This window comes from Podarcis erhardii, assembly GCF_964252035.2.
Source record: "Podarcis erhardii genome assembly, chromosome: 4".
In the NCBI taxonomy this organism is placed as follows: domain Eukaryota; kingdom Metazoa; phylum Chordata; class Lepidosauria; order Squamata; family Lacertidae; genus Podarcis; species Podarcis erhardii.
In genome coordinates this window covers 28,452,168-28,457,278 of record NC_138508.1, presented here as the reverse complement: position 1 = coordinate 28,457,278, position 5,111 = coordinate 28,452,168, and positions in this window count along the sequence as shown.

Genomic DNA, 5,111 nt, shown 5'->3' with positions numbered 1-5,111 from the left:
GGTAAAGGCCTGGGGGGGATTGGGTGGGGGGCCCTCAGGCTGTAGTCAGAGTAGGGGCAGGGGGCTTAGGTAAGTGTTCAAAATCCCCATGCACCAGGCATATTTTGCGACTGGTGCCGATCCAGTTGCGACCTTCTGGAGATCTCTGGATGCCAGGTTGGCAATGAACATCTCCATCTGGGTGGTCCCTTCAGCTTGCTTAAGGGGGTCAGCAGAAGAGTTTATTTATTGCATTTATATCCCATCTTTTTCTCCAAGGAGTCCACGGTTCTCCACGGTTCAGTTAATCCCTACAAAACCCCCATGAGGTAAATGAAGAGGCTGTGACTGACTCCAAGGTCACCTGGTGAGCCTCAAGACTGGTGATTTGAACCCAGACCCCCCCCCAGGTCCTAGTCCGACACTCTAAACCACTGCACCACACTGGCTTCCTAGAGTACTTCTGCTCTGGAGCAGCTTTATAAATTAAGTCAGTAAATAAATATAGGGAAAGCAGAATGTCCCTTAGAGAAGGATCTGAAATATTTCCCTGGGCGCTTGAATTTGTTTTATTCTGGATAGTTTTATTGGATGTTTTAATGTGTTGTTGAACACCTTGAGATGTTTTCTTTAAAATGTAAAGTGGTACAGAAATAATAATAATAGTAATAATAGTTTTTTAAAAGAAATGGTGCCTAGACATTCTGTTAGGCAACCGTAACCTAGATTTAAGGTGCCGTTTAGCTTATCTATCTGAGTTTCTAACACTGTTTGAGACCCATTGGCTACCTTTACCTGGTTTAGCTGGCCAGTTGAAGCTGTTCCTGGGATGTGGCCGCTGTCACATGCTGACAGCTTCTAGGAGCCACAGGTGAGAGCTGAGTGCAGAGTGAGGACCCAAGGTAAACTTATACATAGTGCCCCACCTATAATTACCCTGTCTGTCATTTAGGAAGGCAGTGGAGGCAAGGACAACAAGAAGGGCTACTCTGCTCAGACTGTCTCCTCTGCCACCCTCCCCCCATGCGGGCAGACACTACATGCTGTATGTGAGGGAGAGGGAAGGTGGGAGATAGGGAGATAGGTAGGGACAATTGGATTGCCCCCTCTCTTCCCTGCTCCAGTTGGATCACCCCCTCTCCTCCACAGGGCCAATAGACACCATATTCCCTGTGGGAGTGACAGGGAGAGTAGGGGAAGCAGGGATAAAATTGGGGCCTGCTCCAGTTGAACTGCCCCCTCTCTCCCATAGGGCCAAGGGACACCTGTGAGAGAGTGGTGAGGCAGGCAAAACAGCATTGGGGCCTGCTCCATTTGGACTGTCCCCACCACCTCCCACCAGTACTAAGAGATGAAATTGCAGTCAGCCTGTGGCATTTCTGTTCAGGACCCAAATTTATAAAAGATAAAAACAGTAGTCCATTCCAATAGCCATCATTGGTGATAATGCCAGCTTTCTAGCTACATAATCCTAATTTGATATACTAATTTAATGCCCGTAGTAGCATGCTGCTTCATTCAGACTTAATCAGAACTGTGGGTTTTATTCATCCACCGTTCTGATTAAGTCCAAATTTAATAGATGGGAATAAAATTTGCTAATTAATTCTAGTTCACCCAGTTGACACTCCTACTGCCTTTTTATGGCTGAAGTAAGGTGACTTAGAGTCAGAAACTGTGTCCTGGAAAGCTGAACATTCTCCCACTGGCTTCTGAATGCTGCTCTTGTTGGTTCTTATCAATGCAAGCTTATGACACAATGCACACATAGGTTAGTTTTTAAGGTGCTATAACATACCAACGTGGCTGCCTTTCTAGAATATGTCGTTTCTGAGGATTGTGATAGACAGAAATATTTTATTTTATTTATTTTTTAATATATTTTTAATAGATAGATATGTATGTGTATTTGTCCTTTGTGCACCTAACTCAACACAAGACTTTGCTGGGCAAGAAAGCATGGGGTCTCACATGTGGGAGGAATTAGGAGAGTCAAGTGTTTCTCTAATGTGCACAGTGCTCAAAATGGTGAGTGTCATTCGTCCTGCAGTGAATATGTCAGAAAGGCAGGTTGCCTAAGTGAAACTGGGCAAAGCAGAACTCAGACGATCGAAATGAGACCAACTCTGCACTGCAAAGATGTCTGCAAACATGACATGAAGGCTGGCAACATCAATCCCGCCATGTGGGAATCTCTTACAGACCACAGTGCCTAGAGACAGGCAAACAGGTTGTGCATCCACAGCAGTGACCAGAGGAGGAGTGACAGCTGGGGCGAGCACAAAGAGAAGAAACACCATGACGCATTTGCAGCAGCACAACCTGATGCCTTCACCTTCCTCAGCTGCAACAAAACATCTCTCCCATATCAGCCTCTACAGCCACAGCAGGTGCTGTAACTCTCCAATGGTTTGACTTCATCTCCAAAGGTGTACTCCGTTGTCTCCCGAGACAGAAGGTTGTCAGCCTCCATTGCCTCATGAGGCAGACGGAGGTTTAGGTCACCAATAGCAAGTCAGGATGTGTGAGAAGTTCAGGGTAAATCAACTCTGCTGCACCCCAGAGCCATTCAATTTGTCCTGCGGTGTCCCCTCCACACACAGCCTCTCCTGCTGCAATTAGCCTTGGGGGGGGGGGGAGGATTCTATTTTAGATATTTCCTGAACGGGGTGCTATTTCAAGGGGGACCTTTTTTTTGAGGGCATGTCTGAAGAATGAAGGCTTAACTCCAATGGCCATTTGGAGCAGGGGCTGTTGGTAGTTGGTGTGCAACAACATCTGGAGGGAACCACATTGGCTCCGTGTTTTAACTAATGGATTATCTGCAGGGCTGCCTTTACATGATCTTTTTCAAACTTTACTTGGTTCAAAACACAGCAGCCCAGCTGCTACCTGGGACTTGACTTGATAACAGCCCCCCCCCCCTCTGTAAGGCTAAAATATATGAAAAGCAGTTTCTCTCTCTCTCTCTCTCACACACAGACAGATATATGCATGCCAGCCTAGTGACTGAGATGTGCATCAGAAGTCATTCTTTAGGTGCTGTCGTAGGCAATAGCATACCTAGGGGTTGACCAGGTTGGTGTCTACTAGGGGCATGCAGTCTGGTGTGGGTGGGTATAAAACTCATGGCTCTCCATGCATGCTTCCCAGGCCACTCTTTCACTGTTCTGGGTGCCTGGGCAAGGTGCACAGGCTCGCCTGGGCGGAGGAATCCGGTCATGCAAGGGATGGGGGGCACCAGTACTGGTGCCTGCCAACTGCCCAAGGGAGCCTAGGTATACTTCTGGCCATAGGGTTGGCTGATGGCAACCAGAAAGAAGGCCTTGTCTTTCATTGGGAGTTGTAGAACTCCCACCCAAGGAATGTTATTAATTTATTTAATTGGATTTATATCCCACCTTTTTCTCTTGACAAGCTCAAGGTAGCGTACATGGTTCTCCCCCTTATTTAATCCCCACAACAACCCCGTGAGGCAGGTTAGGCTGAGAGGCAGCGAGTGGCTCAAGGTCATCCAGTGAGTTTCATGGCTGAGAGGGGAGTCGAACCCTTTCCAGGTCCCCATCCAGTACTGTAACTACTAAACCACATTGCCCAGTGTCACCATTATTCTCCTTTGGACTCCAGGCAAAAGTCAGTTTGGTTTGCCCAAGCTATCAACACTGCTTACTATTTGCTGAAGTGTATTTTATTGGTGTGAACTACTGCTTGCTTGTATTCCCTTCTCTGTTTTAAATGTTCTGGCTATAGTGGAAAGGAGCATATAACCCTTACTAAATTACCGTAAATTAAAACTTCTAAATAAAATGCTAGCTGTAACACTGTTCCACACTGTTCCTGCGTCTATGTGGACATGCCAGTTTGCAGGCTTTAGTTTAGTTTAAATGGTGCAGATTGTATAATCCAATTTGGTTTACAAAGTAACATTCTCTCAGATTAAAAGCAGTACCAGCACTCTGTTCTGCTACTGACTCATTTCCCGGCATCTGGATTTCCATAAAGTCTAGCATCGTCGACTATGGACTTAAAATGTATAGGAGGTGTTTCCTTATCTAGAATTCCATTTAATGAGAGAGCAGAAGCTTAGAATGAGAACAGTCTCCACAACAAATGGAAATAGTATGTGATCTTAGACATTTTGAAAAAGATTTCTGATAAATTATAGAGATTTCTCAGTCTTGCCATAAAATAGGGCCAGAGAGCTAAGAGCACATGTTGGGGCTTTCCAAGCATGAGCTAGTGTTATACTACTAGACTGAGCCCTGATGCTTTCTGAGTTGAACCATTTTGACTGCCTTTTCTGTACATGGAAGTAAACCACATTTAATTTGAGGCTACTGCAGCAGGTTGTTGAAAAACCATTCTGGAAGGCCCAGCATATCCAGCTCTGACTTATTATTGAAAAGAGCTCACCTCACAACGCAACAGGTGTATGTAAGTTACGAAAGTGTTGTAGCAAACCTAAGCATTACATAAGAACATAGGAAGAGCCTCATGGATCAGACCAATGGCCCATCTAGTCCGGCTTCCTATTCTCACAGTGGCCAACCAGATGCCTGTGAGGAACCAGCAAGCAGCATTTGAGCACAGGGCCACAGATACTAAGAAGCACAAAGCTTTACTTTCAGTGAAGATGGTGATGCTGCACCTGGTGGATTTCTGCCTGTCCTGTTTTTAAAGGTATGGAACCACTGTTTGTAAAAGAGCAACCTCAGATTCAGCTTTGGCATTCAAAAGCCTATTTATCGCACAGAAAACTTTCTGTTACTGGGTGGTTTAATAAATATAATAATAAATAATAGTGACTAATAATGTAAACTGTACTTGTTTTAATTGCAATGTTTTTATAACCTGCCCTTGGACCCTTTGGTAAAGGATAAGCTAGAAGTATAAATTAAATTTAAAAATATGTGTTATTTCTATCACTAACTTTTAGCTGAAGGACAAGTTCTCAATACTGTATTGGATTTGCTAAACATTTGCTAAACCCATTCCATACAGGGATTGTAATGTTTTATATTGCCCCAATTGCATAGAAAGTCCCTAATATCACTACTAGTTCCTATGAATGTGGGGTGCTAGCATAAAAATTCTGCATACAGTTAGGATATTATACATAGTGATTAGCTTTG